Genomic DNA, 15,603 nt, shown 5'->3' with positions numbered 1-15,603 from the left:
AGGGCAAACAAGGGTGACTGAGAAGGGGTTGTCCTACCATAGTAGTGGACAACCCCTTTAATTACTTGTGACTATAAGAAATCACAAATGCCTCTGTATGAAATCCACAGAACAACTACAACAGATCTGCCCTGACACACAAAGCAAGAAGGATTTTAAAATGAATGAGTTCTACCGTACGTAGTAATGGGAGAAAATAGATGTTTATGGCAAATTTCTGCAATATAGATATTTATTTCTCATTTCTGTAAATATATATGTACGACTAAAACTTGAAATACTGAGGGAAAAAAAAGGTACACCTGAAAGTGAAAATGTTCAATGTGAGGCCAATTAGGCACAAAGCAAGACTGTGGAACCTCTCCTGCGCCAATGTGTATCAATATACTGCAATATGTGTAAAAGGGAGCATACATCACTGTATTGATTGGCTGCTTGTCATTTATGGCAGGGAGGACAGTATTATATTCCATGATTGATGAACTCCAGCTATCCATCGCTCCTCCGGTATATTTAGTCCACAGCAGCGTAATCACCTGAGGTTCATTTATGCCTTGTGTACATCAGTATACTGCAGATGTATGTATACATTCTATATATTTAAACTGCTGCATATTATTAACAATTGCATATAATATATATATAAAAAACCCCCTCTAAATTGAGATATACAGTGAGCAGGCAATGCTCTGCTGGTTCTAAACGGATCCTTTGTAGCAAACAATGAGATGTGTGCAGCTGCTGTGCTGTTTAGCTTCCAGCCCATTGTCTGATTGGATACAATCATATATAATGCTCTGCTTTAAATCTGTCACCAGGTTTTTGGTACCTCATCTGAGTTAAGTATAATGTAGAAACAGACCCTGATTCCATCAATGTGTCTCTTAAAACAGTGATTTTATCAAAACTACTCTATCAACAGAAGATCATTATTGAACTACTTGACCTGCTGCCTGGATGTCAAACCACACCCCACACTGATTGTCAGCTTTTTGCTTATGCACAGTGTACACAGCAGAAAGCAGATCATCAACAGCGTGGGAGCAGTTATACAGAACTCAGCATTCAGAGAAATGGTAGATCTGCAGCCCTTTAAAACAGTGATTTTTATCAAAACAGCAGCAAAAAGCCCAGAAAGTGATACATCGCTGGAATCAGGGTCTCCGTCTCTATATTGTACTGGTTGCAGATGGGAGTATAAAAAGCTAAACAAAACAGTGACCTGTTTACACTGTTTATATGGGTATACAGGTTTAGACTGCTGACAAAAGTCTTACCTTTATGTCTCATACCAGATGCCTTGTTGTGGAGAAATCATCTTTTATCCCTTTATGTAAATGAGGTCTTCCAGGCTAAGGGGCAGATGGTGCCTGGAAGATAACTCCACCTCCAGGGATTATTTTAAATAGATGGGGCATTACCAGTGTGAAAAGCAGTACACCGGAGTACCACAAGTGCAGGGCGAGAATGGCAATAGCCGACTATGGAGGAGAGATGGAGATAAATTCCACCCCTCCTCAGCCCTGGCCCGTCCCTCCTCAGCAATGGCCTGCCCCCCGCAGCTGAGGTCCACTCGCACGATTGGACCTCAGTCGCAGGGACACTCGCATAACACTCGGCTCTGCTGTACTGCCAGTGTGAGCCGAGTGTCATGCGAGGGGATCGCAGTAATCCCCGTGTTGCCCCGGTCTAATGCCCCTGCTATTTATAATAATCCTTGGAGGCGGAGTTATCTTCCAGGCAGCATCTGCCCCATAGCCTGGAACAGCTCATTTACATAAAGTGATAAAAGATGATTTCTCCACAAGGCATCTGATAAGAGACATAAAGGTAAGACATTTTTCAGCATTCTATAACCTCTACGTATGCCCATATTAACAGTGTAAAAAGGTCAAAGTGGTGACAGATTCCCATTAGACTAATTCTAGATTTCATGGGTAGAATACAAAATGCTTAATAAAACAAGTGCAACTACCAGAAAACGTGCACTGTGCTCAGCTGATGGCAGTCCCATAGAGAATAGATGGTGCAGAGTCTGGTTCCTGGGTTCCAGGCCCCCATTCACAGGGTCGCTGAAGGTCTCAGCAACTCTTACGGGATAAATTACGATCTTAGTAATAAATCTTAACGTTTACTTCCAAGGTTACAAGGTTATTGTTTTACCAGATCTGAAGTAATAAAAAGCACACCCATGCAAACAACTTTCCATATGGTAGCCTCTGTATGGCAGCCTGGGTTGTCTCCATACAGTAGCTTCCGTACCGTCCCTCCATATGGTAGCCTCTGTATGGTAGCCTCTGTATGGTTACCTCTGTATGGTAGCCTCCGTATGGTCCCTCTGTGTGGTAGCCTCCGTATGGTCCCTCTGTGTGGTAGCCTCCGTATGGTCCCTCTGTGTGGTAGCTTCCGTATGGTTCCCATCTTACCGTAGCCTCCATATGGTTCCTTCCGTACCATAGCCACCGTATGGTTCCTTTCATATATCCTCAGTAAGGTTGCTTCCGTACCCTCCAAATGGTTCCTTCCGTACCGTGGCCTCCGTATGGTTCCTTCTGTACTGCAGGCTCTGTATGATTCCTCCTGTACCGTGGCCTCCGTATGGTTCCTTCTGTACTGCAGGCGCTGTATGATTCCTCCTGTACCGTGGCCTCCGTATGGTTCCTTCTGTACTGCAGGCTCTGTATGATTCCTCCTGTACCGTGGCCTCCGTATGGTTCCTTCTGTACTGCAGGCGCTGTATGATTCCTCCTGTACCGTGGCCTCCGTATGGTTCCTTCTGTACTGCAGGCTCTGTATGATTCCTCCTGTACCGTGGCCTCCGTATGGTTCCTTCTGTACTGCAGGCGCTGTATGATTCCTCCTGTACCGTGGCCTCCGTATGGTTCCTTCTGTACTGCAGGCTCTGTATGATTCCTCCTGTACCGTGGCCTCCGTATGGTTCCTTCTGTACTGCAGGCGCTGTATGATTCCTCCTGTACCGTGGCCTCCGTATGGTTCCTTCTGTACTGCAGGCGCTGTATGATTCCTCCTGTACCGTGGCCTCCGTATGGTTCCTTCTGTACTGCAGGCTCTGTATGATTCCTCCTGTACCGTGGCCTCCGTATGGTTCCTTCTGTACTGCAGGCGCTGTATGATTCCTCCTGTACCGTGGCCTCCGTATGGTTCCTTCTGTACTGCAGGCTCTGTATGATTCCTCCTGTACCGTGGCCTCCGTATGGTTCCTTCTGTACTGCAGGCGCTGTATGATTCCTCCTGTACTGTGGCCTCCGTATGGTTCCTTCTGTACTGCAGGCTCTGTATGATTCCTCCTGTACCGTGGCCTCCGTATGGTTCCTTCTGTACTGCAGGCGCTGTATGATTCCTCCTGTACTGTGGCCTCCGTATGGTTCCTTCTGTACTGCAGGCGCTGTATGATTCCTCCTGTACCGTGGCCTCCGTATGGTTCCTTCCGTACTGCAGGCTCTGTATGATTCCTCCTGTACCGTGGCCTCTGTATGGTTCCTTCCGTACTGTAGGCTCCATATGGTTCCCTTCCATACCGTGGGCTCTGTATGTTTCCCTTCGTATCGTAGCCTCCGTATGGGTCCTTTCATATGGTAGCCTTAGTATGGTTCCTTTCGTATGATATCCTCAGTATGGTTCCTTCCATACCGTAGGCTCTGTATGGTTCCCTTCGTACTATAGCCTCCATATGGTTCCTTTCACATGGTAGCCTCCGTATGGTTCCTTCCGTACCGTAGCCTCTGTACGGTTCCTTCCGTACCGTAGCCTCCGTACGGTTCCTTCCGTACCGTAGCCTCCGTATGGTTGCCTCTGTATGGTTCCTTTCATATGGTAGCCTCAGTATGGTTCCTTCCATACCGTAGGCTCTGTATGGTTCCCTTTGTACTATAGCCTCCATATGGTTCCTATCACATGGTAGCCTCCGTACGGTTCCTTCCGTACCCTCCGTGCGGTTCCTTCCGTACCGTAGCCTCCGTATGGTTGCCTCTGTATGGTTTCCCACGTTTGGTAGCCTCCGTATGGTCCTGCTCTGTGCAGTGATGTTCCTCCGCGCCCAATGTCAGGTGGCACAGGATGGTGCCCCTTACCTCCTGCATGTGGCAGCTGTGACACCATATAACGGGGCCATATCACACACATTAATCAGTGAGGAGTACACAGCATGTGATGGAGCACGGCTCAGTGTCTCCTCTCAGATTCCACATGACACAGCCCCATACACCTCTATGGCAGCCCCTTACACACCGTGTGGCGCTGGCCACGGCGCTCCCACTAGTCACACGCAGGTAGTGGCTGTGTGCACATGTGCCAGGCCTGCCTGTCTCCAGCAGGGGGCGCTGCCCGGTGAGCGCAGACTCCGCCCTCTGCCGCCCGCACACATATATATGGTAGCGGGCTGCTGGAGCCGCACTCTCGGGCAGAGAGAGGATGTGATTTCCCGGTCTGGCGGTGTCTCATAGCCGGGATTACACAATCCACTTCTCCGGGAAGGAGCCCCCGCTGCGCCTTTGTTGTGCTGGAGCCGCAGGCAGGTCGGGGCGGAGAGTTGTGCGGAAACGTCATTTCTGCCAGGAAACTTCTTCCACCTACTCAGCAACCGGTGCCGTGATCGGAGAAGTGGCCCGAGCCATGGACGGGAGGGCGGGAGCCGGCGCCGGGCACGTGTGAGACTCCGCTCCGGTAAGTGTCGGGGCTCTGCCGGCTCCGGGACAGATACGCGCTCCGCCGGCCTGAAGGGAAACATTGGTCCCGAGCAGCCAATCAGCTCTCGGCTTTTATTGGTGTTGTGAAGTTTGACTTTCGAATTTGGCATCTGATTGGGTGCTGTAATGTGCTCGCGGGCTGTGGTTGGCTGACTGTCATGTGATGTACGGTCGCTGCCAATTGTCTTTGTGTGAGAGCTGCCTTCATGTGTACGGTGACTACCGTGATGGTGGGGGCTGGGGATGTAGTCAGTGCCCCCCTGAGGAGTGCGGTGCAATGAGCGGGTCCCCGTCTGGAGAGGCCAATAAAGGGACACTTGGGTTACTGGCCCTTTAAGAGCCATCTGTACTAGTGCTGAGCTCTAGGTGAGCGGGTCCTGTGAGGGTGCCCCAGTGTCTGTGGGTGCCCCAGTGTCTGTGGGTGCCCCAGTGGGCTGTGTCCTGGTGTGACATCTGGAGCTGCCTGCTGCACCCTTCATTACCTGCTCCGGGCAGGTGACCTCACCCTGTTCCCAGGCACAAGCCCTTATGGTGAAATCTGTGTACAGCGCCCCTTCATCACACCCCTGAGGGACACGTAACCCTTGTGGTTAATAATGATTGTCATTTGAAACCAAAAATGACTGTCCTGCCTGCAATAGTGACATATAGCCGTGAGGTCTGACAGCGGCCATCGCCCTTCAGTGATCGCTGTCAGTCATAAAGCTGCACCTCCTGCTGAATCTGTGGCTGCCGAGGTGACATCTTCCTGTCACTTTGTATTTTCAGCCACCACTTGTAGATCTAGGTTCATGAGTGTGACCTGCTCTACAATGATGATGAATGGACTGGATACTCCTGGCCTCTCCATTACTCAGCTCCTGGCTGCCAGTGATTTTGGGGCCGATTGGTATAAAGTGCTCCTGTATTGGGTGCAGATGTCTGGATGGCACTTGGAGGACTTAGAGGGGCATTCTGGACTGAAGCCTCAATGGCTGATTCCCCCCCCCCCCCCCCCCCCCACTCCCTCTCCATTCCTGATAAATGCCAGATCTGGGAGGGGGCACAGTTTGATGGAGTGGCCCATGCCACCGAAGAAGGTGGTGGAATACAGTCCAGTTGTTTCATCAGTGCTATAGACCTTGAATTGAGACAATAGGCACGGGCCCGTCGTGCTCTTATCAGAGTTCTATCTGCAAATGGAGGGGGACAACTATGGGGTAAAGGAGGGGAGCGGTCATCCAGGCAGGATACTTCTTTTCACATTCCTACATCTCGCACAGTTGGGATGGATCTGCTCGTGTTGGGTCTTGGCAGCCCAGCGTCTTGTTCTTCACCACAAGTATTACTCAGATGGCACTGTGCACAAGTCTTTACCCAAAATGACTTGCAGATGTGTGTTTCTTCACAATTAATAAAATGTTGGCCTGAAGGGAACGTCACGGTTACTGGAGCACAAAGATACTATAATTTGCTGTAATCAGTACATTTTTATAATTTATTTATTTATTTTTTTTTTTTTATCTGAGTAAAGGCTTGGCCAAAGTTTGTATCTTTCTTCAAAGAAATGGCCAATTGGAGCTCTTATCTTTCCAGCACTGTTTGTTCCGAAGCTCTTTCATACAAGATGGCATTTCCTAGCAGTGGTGTAACTAGAGGCCAATGGGCTCTGGCACAGCGTTCGGACCTGGGCCCCCACCCCTGCATGTTGGGCAAATGTGCGAGCCCCTACAGTGTTCTAGATCAGGGGTCTCAAAGTCAGCTGAGTATAGAAGGGTCGCACATAGAAAAAAATTATTATAATTATTATTACTATTAAAAATTATTATATATATATATATATAATAAATATATATATATATATATATATATATATATATATATATATATATATATATATATATAAGTGCACATTTGCTACAATAAACAAGCGATAAAATGGTAAAAAAAATGTGATCCAAGAGGTGTATAGAAAAAAAAAATTATATATATATTTTAATGTCTTTTTTTTTTTACTTTTTTTTCCTCTTGTAGCAATAATGTACCCCTCCTTGTCCGTTTTTTTTTTTTTTTTTTTTTTTTTTTTTTTTTTTTTTTTTTTAGAAATGTGCCATTCTTCACATACAGGGGGGAAAAAATTCAGTTCTCTCCAGTTAAATGACTTTCGACACCGCACAGAGACAAGCTCTCAGCACATCTATTCCAATGGCAGCCATCGGCCAATCAAAGGCTAGCGCCTGACGTCATACACCGATGCCAGCTGCTGGGCCCTGATTTGCCAGCAGCTGCCATTGGAATATATCTGCAAAGAGATCATCTCTGTGCGGTGTCGAAAATCATTTAATTGACGGCAGCGGCCTCCTGTATCAGTCTTGCTTGTCATGGGATTTGCATGCCGCAAGTCGAAGCCTCCTGGTCGTGTGTTTGAGACCCCTGTTCTAGATGTGTTTCCCATACTGGGCACTTTGCAGTAAAGTAATAATGTTCTCCATTTTTTTTTTTCTAACACACTTGAGAAAAAAAAATGAACTTATTCTTTCGATAACCCGCTCCCACGACGTGCGGCATCCTCCTCTGTTGGAGACACAGGAGCCAGCCTGCCACGACTCATGCGCCAACTGTGACTGGCACACTGATGTCAGCTGGCGGTCTCTGCTTGGCTGGCCATGTGTGTGGTAGTCACTGAGCCGGTAGGTCTTTGCACCGCAATACATTTTTAGTTGAATGTGCATGCTTGGATGAACTTCCAGCTTAAATAGGCATTGATGTCATCACACCCTCCTCCATGGGTCCGGTTGTACCTTCTGTGACCATGATTGTTATGCCTTTTTGCATCCTAGCAATAATGGTAGCACTTAGTGTTGTAGAAAAAAAACATTTTCAGTCAACAGGAAATCAATTTGTTGCTTTGCTATTGGCTTCTTTTTGCCTCTAAGATGCCATTTTTACCAGGGCCAATGTCTCTGCACATGCTCCTGTATGTTAAATCCAGTGAAAGCTAACCTCAGAAATGTTACTGAACCGCTGTGTACGATGTAAGTGACCATGTTTCGTTATGGTTGGTGTCCAGGCCATGACCTGTATCATGTGGACATGTACTGTGCCCAGGTTCACCCCTGTAAGCGTGCACAGGACTGACTGAGATAAAGCCTGGCATAGCGCACCTCGCTGTGCATGGCCAAAATCTCCTGGAGGCTTCCGATGAACAGAAACCAAGGGAGCTGCTGCCTCTTACTGATCCGGACACCGCCCCGATGACTCTTGTGGTGGTTTACCTATATTGTGCAGGGGTTTACACACTGAATATTAAGGTTGCCTTTGACTTTGTAGCAATTCTTGTGGTTGTAGAAATCTTCTACGATATAAGGTGGACCATTAAAGGGGGCTTTACACGCTACGATATCGTTAATGTTTGATCGTCGGGGTCACATTGTTAAGGGGGCTTTACACGGTAGCGATATCGCTAGCAATTTGTAGCGATAGCGAGCGTGTAAGTACCCGCCCCCGTCGCGCATGCGATTGTTTGTGATCGCTGCCGTAGCGAACATTATCGCTACGGCAGCGTCACACATACTTACCTGGTCGGCGGCGTCGCTGTGACTGCTGAACAATCCCTCCTTCAAGGGGGAGGGACTTTCGGCATCACAGCGACGTCACCGCAACGTCACTAAGCGGCCGGCCAATCAAAGCGGAGGGGCGGAGATGAGCAGGACGTAACATCCCACCTCCTTCCTTCCGTATTGCGGCAGGTAAGGAGACGTTCCTCGCTCCTGCGGTGTCACACATAGCGATGTGTGCTGCCGCATGCGCGATGAACCACCTGGATAAACAACCCTTACCGATTTTTGAGTTTGGGACGACCTCCATGGTGAACTATTTTCACCATTTTTGAGGTCGCTTAAGGTCGCTGGTCAGTGTCACACGCTGCGATATCGTTAATGATGCCGGATGTGCGTCACTAACAACTTGACCCCGACGACCAAACATTAACGATATCGTAGCGTGTAAAGCCCCCTTTAGTGACGCACATCCGGCGTCATTAACAATATCGCAGCGTGTGATACTTACCAGCGACCTCAAAAATGGTGAAAATCGTTCACCATGGAGAGGTCGTCCCAAACTCAAAAATCGGTAAAGGTTGTTTAGCGTTGTGGTTCATCACTCATGCGGCAGCACACATCGCTATGTGTGACACCGCATGAGCGAGGAACGTCTCCTTACCTGCCGCCGGCCCCAATGCGGAAGGAAGAGGTGGGCGGGATGTTTACTTCACGCTCAGCTCTGCCCCTCCGCTTTGATTGGCCGGCCGCTGTGTGACGTTGCGGTGACGTCGCTGTGATGACGAACGTCCCTCCCCCTTAAAGGAGGGATTGTTCGGCAGTCACAGCGACGCCGCCGACCAGGTAAGTACGTGTAACGATGCCGTAGCGATAATGTTCGCTACGGCAGCGTTCACAAACAATCGCATGCGCGACGGGGGCGGGTACTTACACGCTCGCTATCGCTACAAATTGCTAGTGATATCGCTACCGTGTAAAGCCCCCTTTAGACCCTTATATTAGATGAAACATGACTGAATCCCTCTCACAATCTGAGGTGTGGTGGGTCAGGAGAGACCTATAAGCTGAATGTTCATCTCCCATAATAAGGGTAGAATACTCTGGATGGCATGGTGACTGTACAAGGTATATGGTGGTGAACAATCGTAAAGCATAGTCACGTTGTCAGTGGCCTATCCCTGTAGGCCAGGCCCGGGGCACTTCTGACTTGGCCCTGCATTGTGTTCATGAGAATATACAGTAGATAAGAAAACTGCCTTAGAAAATCTCTGTACTGGCTCGCTGCCAGACCTCAAGGAAACCATTACAACTCATGACTCGTGCTCCGGCCGCTGTGTGTACTTTCATTAAAGGAGGCATTCACATAGCTAACTTTCATGTCAGCCATGCATGCATCATGCCTCCTGTTCCTAACTTGGCCCCAAACAGGACTGACGCTGGGAGTTCATCATCTTTCATCTTTCCCTGGTGACGCATTTTTTTTTTTTTTGTTCTTTATTCAGTAGAAGACAATATAAGAAGATGGGTGCTAGAATCAAATTCTGTTCTTCATCCCAATATAATATCCTAGAGTACAGAACTGGTATTCCTCCTAGAAGTATATGACTAATGAAGAACCATTCCTGGGGTCAAAGTGATGTAACTACAGAGCCTGGCACTAAGGGTACGCTCACACGAGCGTGAAAATTGGACGAGTGCAATGCGAGAAATTGTCGCATTGCACTCTGACCAATGTTAGGCAATGAGGGCGAGCAGTTGGGCAGCTTTTATCGCATCCAGATTCTGGATATGAGAAAAGCGGCAACATGCTGCGATTTTCTGCTACAGCCGTATCCCTCGCACCCATTCAAGTGAATGGATGCGAGAGATACATCGGACTGCACTCTGATGTTATCCTAGTGCAGTGCGATATACGCACAGGCTGACCATGGAGGAGATAGGGGGATTAACCCCTTCCCCCTCCTCCACAGCACCGGCACTCAGCTTACCAGCTGTGACCCGATCGCTAGATCGGGTTACAGTCGCATGACACTCGGCTCACGCTCGAAGCAGAGCCTGAGGCGGGGGTCATTAGCATATCTCATTCGATGCTTTCGCATCGGATGCCATACGCTCTTGTGAGTCCAGCCTTAATGGACCATCTCAGGCCGTGTCAGGTCACACACACCCAACACCTAGTCTCTAATTTAATGATGCAGAGCACGGAAGAATAACTGAGGAACCAAGAAAGTGTGCTCCATAATTGTGATTTCCTTTCAGGGATTTGTTAGAAGAGATTTTGTCCGCTCACCTAACAGGCCTACTGTGGCCCATCTGATCTCATAATGCCCCTTCTACATTTTGTAGGTCTTTTGCGGATGTTCTAACGTCTTCCTGATGACTTCCCTTTTAAGCACAGTTTACCCTTTGCAGCCCCTTAAGTACTAGAATAGGGTAAATCTAATTTCCATTTCTGCTGATTAGTCATCTTCTTGTGAGTTCATTTTTACACAAATAGCACGGTTAAAGATAAAGACATGTTGTAAGGTACAAGAAGGGACTTCACATTCTCCTAAGAGGAAACCATTGCCATTTCCCGTAATAATTCAATTTTCAACCTCAGGAAATGAAGTGGTGGTTTATGGGTTATGCAGGCATGTGCTGTACAAAGCGTAATGCGGGAAAACAACCGTTCTACCTTAGGCTAGGTTCACACTTCCGTTAAATTTTATCAGTCACAATCCGCTGCTCTGGTAAACAACGGAATCCGTTTAGCGGATTCCGTTGTTCCCATAGACTTTTATGAGCGGTGGATTGTGACTGATGCTGCGTTGCACCCTCTGCCCGACTAATCAGTTGTGGGACGACTGACCGCCAGGCGGGAGGAACGCAGCATGTAACGTTTTTTTTGAGCAGTGCAATCCGTCGGATTTCGCTGCGCATGCTCTCTGGCTCCCTGCACACGTAACCAGCTTTGCTTGGTTACCCAATATTTACCCTGGTTAAGGTGCAAGGAGCCATCGCTAAGCTGTGTATGCCCGTAACCAAGGTAAACATTGGGTGCTTTGCTTTACCCGATATTTAGTCTGGTTACGTGTGCAGGGAGCCGACACTTCCTCGCTCGGCCCCGCCCCCTCCCGCACTCCGCATGTGTACACTCGCAACACTCAACACTCACCTGTCCCCAGCCATGCAGACCGCAGCACTGCCACTGACATCCTCAGTGCCTGGCTCCACCACCCCCGCTCGGCTCCGCCCCCTGCTCGGCTCCACCCCCTTCCGCACACAACGGAGTCCGACAATGAAATTCTTTTCATTGTCATCCGTTGTGCAACGCATCAGTCACATGCGTCAAGCGACGCATGTGACAGATACAAAACTACGGAAGTCTGAACTTAGCCTTAGTCAGCAGACCTTTTAAGAAGCGCATCTCCAGCGCCATCACGCCTGTCCTCTTTTTAGGTCGGGTGACTTCAAATCAACTTCCCAGATCACACATGGGTTTTGTGCAGATGGGAAGTAGCTTTCTGAGGCTCCATAGACTTGCACTGAGAGACCTAGAAGAGGACCAGCGAAACGCAGCAAAATGGCAATCAGTGAACATGCAATGTGGTGTAGGTGTATGTCATCGAATTTGTAAAAGTGTTGGAGTGCCTCTGTAAAGATCACTGGGCTGTGTTCTTATTATTAATAATATAATATTATTTATTATTATTTTTCATCCCCTCAATCTTGTACACCGCCCACCCCAAAAAACGGAAAAAAAAGTGTGTATATGATTCATGGTTTCTTCTTTCTTGTCCTCCTCCACCATTATCAACAGGGTCATCATGCAGCCCTTATTTATACATTTTGCATTATACATTACATCAGGCAGCCCTCATGCCCATTTGTTTTTCACCATGGTCCTCCTTCCTCCCTCCATGGCAAGTCCCAGTAGACCAGTGATGCCACACTCGGACACTACGAGTAGCTCTTTACATTTCCATTTATTGATTCTGCTGGCCTCTTGCCCTGCACGATTTAAAAGTGACATGAGAAGATAATGTGTAATAATGGCCAAATATTTGAGCCGCTACGGTCACAAGACGACGGTGGGGAATGGCAATTTGTATCTGATGATGATGATGTCGTCACTGACTCAACCCAGCAAAGTGCCATACAGATGGAGGACAGCCGCGCAGAAGTAGAGGGATCCACAACAGGCAGGAAGAGGCAGTGGGGTGGCCAATGACAGAAGGTGGGCAACTGTTCCCCTCAGCACCCATATGCGGAATATCTCTACTCCAAGGGTTAGGTTTCAGTCTGGCTTTTATTTTTTTTTTTTTTTCTTTTATTGTCCCAACTTTCATAAACAGCCATTTGCAGCCTCCGCCATACCAAGATCATCAGGAGACGTCAGCACTATCAGCCTGTCCACCACCAGCATGCTCATGCACGTCGTCAAAGCACTTGACTAGGTGGGCAGATTGCCTGGGTCCATAATTGGTGCCTGTGGGTGACCCCACTGTCTCACCCCCTGGCCAGGCTTTAGGCGCAGTTGCCTCTCGACCTTCACATTCACAAGCACCATCAGTAACATTGTCAGATTCTTGTTCCCAGGGCAGCATTGAGGTGTCCCTAGCAGAGGCCTTGGAAATGCCCAAACATTAAATGGGCACATTTCCAGACTGCTTGCCTGGAGAGTTGCCATTTAGGCTTGTGGACACTGAGGCTTTCTGCATCCTCATGGTGGCGGCTGTCCCTCAGTATTCAGTCCCTAGTCACCACTGTTTTCCCAGAGTGCCGTCCCTGCATTACAACCTCATGTGTACCATAACTTCACCAACGCAGTTACTGGGGAGATCCACGCGTGGACAAGAATTGGTGGCCAGGGTTGCTACATTTGCCTGATGGCACACTGAGGGACCCTTGTGGAGGCTGTAACAGTCTGACCTTGGGATGGCACATTTACCACAGAGGATTGAGGCCCTACACCAGTTGCTGCACCTCCTCTATCTCCAAATCGGCATTTCCAACCACCTCCTCCAGATCAGTCATGAGCTGTAAGCCTGCTTCACTGAAGGGGCAACAGGCGCTGCAGAAATTACTTTTTTTTTTTTTTTTTAGGTGAAAAAATGTAAATGTACACTGAATGTAAAGGTACACCGCATGTGTGCCCATTTCACTGTTGTCTACTGAATGCTCGCTGCTCACAAGTAAAGAGAAAGTACAGTGTGGACACTGAGGTTTTTCACAACCTCACGGTGGCAGCTGTCGTGGTATTCGGTCCCTAGCTAGACCCTGATTCCAATGCTGTATCACTTAGTAGGCTGCTTGTGGTAGTTTTGATAAAACTATAGTTTAATCCCCTAGAGGACTAGTAAATCTGCTACTGGGTAGTCAAGCATTCTCATGAACCAGCGCTGTATAATCTACCACTGATTGTACAAATCTGTTATAATGAGGGGGTTTGTTATATAGAGCTCAGCATTCACATAACTACGGTACTAATCTGCAGCAGAACAAAAAAACCCCCTGATTTTATCAAAAGGACAGCAAACAGCTCAGTAAGTGACACATCGCTCAAATCAGGGTCTCTGTCTCTACATTTTTTTTGCTATTTGCAGCTACAGCCAGCCCAGAAATGTCCCAATACAAGGCAGCCAGTCCAGTGACTGGTCCTCCATGTAATACAAGGACCGATGGAGTACCAGAAGTGGAGATGTTCACTGACAGTGGGGGAGGTTGTGACCTGGACTGGTCTTATCTTTACAAGACTGTATTAATTATTTCTATAGTATCTATGTGTAACTACTACTTTAGTTTGGTGCTATTGCATTTTAGAAATGGCCATTTTCTGGTTGCTCGCCGTGTGCTAGTGTTGCAGTTCAGGGTATGTATTTTACTTTCAAGCCTGCAATTTCCTGTGGAAATGAGGGCCGTGCAGTGTAAAGTGATAGCTGTAAAACATACTTTTTAGTAGCTAGTGTGTTTTGGCAGAGAGGTGGGAAATAATACTCAGGGCACATGTATTATTCGGCTGGACGTCCAGGGTACGAGCATACTGTGAGTACTGGCTGTGCGTGCCCCGGTGATTACATGCTAGTTAGAATGTAATATAAGGCTAGGTTCACACACTGCATCTTTTCTTACCCACAAAGATGCAGCGTTTTTGGCCCCAACATAACACACCCATGGCAAAAACTCATCAATAAACGCATGCGTTTTTGCCTCGTTTTAACAATTTTGTCCAATGCGTTTAAGTCACATTTATCGACTGGAAGGACTCAAACGCTGGAAAAACGCAAAAAGAATGGACATGCTGCATCTTCAAAAACGCAGCCAAGATGCACTGTGAAGACCGCAAAATAGAAATGTCAGACTTTGCTGAGAGACGGAAATGCATGCATTTAGGTGTATCTTTGTGACCTCAAAAGTGCAGTTAAAGATGCAGTATGTGAACATAGTCTAATGCGCGCGTCACACGGTACGATCTATTGTGCGATCGCACGAGCGATCGTACCCGCCCCCGTCGTTTGTGCGTCACGGGCAATTAGTTGCCCGTGGCGCACAAAGTCGTTAACCCCCCCCCCCCCCCCACCGGTCACACATACTTACCTGATGAGCGACCTCGCTGTGGGCGGCGAACATCCACTTCCTGAAGGGGGAGGGACGTTTGGCGTCACAGCGACGTCACACAGCGGCCGGCCAATAGAAGCGGAGATAAGCGGGACGTAAACATCCCGCCCACCTCCTTCCTTCCACATAGCCATCGGGAGACGCAGGTAAGCTGTGTTCATCGTTCCCGGGGTGTCACACGGAGCGATGTGTGCTGCCCCGGGTACGATTAACAACCGGCGCCATTAAAAATAAACAATTTTTTAAAAATAAGCGACGAGAACACAAGTCATGATTTGTGAGCAATTCTGCGTCGCTCCGAGGTGTCACACGAAACAACGTCGTAAGCGATGCCGGATGTGCGTCACGAAAACCGTGACCCTGACGATGCATCGCGCGATAGCTCGGCTCGTGTGACGCCCGCATTAGACTTGTGCCCCATTAGTATTATACGTGTGTGTTTTTTTTTTTTTTTTTTTTTTTTTTTTTTTTTTTTTTTTTTTTTTTTTTTTTGTACTGAATGTGCATTTACTTAGAGAACATGTCTGTATATGGATTTGTAATGTAAAGACATGGCTGCTGTTCTTTTTAATCACCATTTGAATTCTCCTTTTATTACCCATTTGTGCACAAGGGTCGAACTGTGTACACTGGGTCTTCTCCTCCCTGTCTGTGATTCCCCGACCCCCTCCGCCTGCCTCTGATCTGTGAAGAAATGCAGAAAAGTTTGCTGCACACTCCTTGTTTTGCTTATTAACAAGACATTTTTATTTTTCATA

The 15,603-nt window shown here is 47.9% G+C and overlaps 1 protein-coding gene across 1 annotated transcript in view; it reads left to right on the top strand.

The window, feature by feature from the left end:
- The first annotated feature begins 4,403 nt into the window (after positions 1–4,403).
- Positions 4,404–15,603, top strand: part of CEMIP2 (cell migration inducing hyaluronidase 2) — a 130,595-nt gene continuing 119,395 nt past the window's right edge. Inside the window, exon 1 of the mRNA XM_075317937.1 lies at positions 4,404–4,683. The gene's annotated coding sequence lies outside the window, so the exon portion shown is untranslated. The remainder of the gene's footprint in view (positions 4,684–15,603) is intronic.

This window comes from Anomaloglossus baeobatrachus, chromosome 1, assembly GCF_048569485.1.
Source record: "Anomaloglossus baeobatrachus isolate aAnoBae1 chromosome 1, aAnoBae1.hap1, whole genome shotgun sequence".
Taxonomy (NCBI): Eukaryota; Metazoa; Chordata; class Amphibia; order Anura; family Aromobatidae; genus Anomaloglossus; species Anomaloglossus baeobatrachus.
The sequence above is the reverse complement of the archived record's forward strand: the minus strand, read 5'-3'. Positions and strand labels throughout refer to the sequence as shown.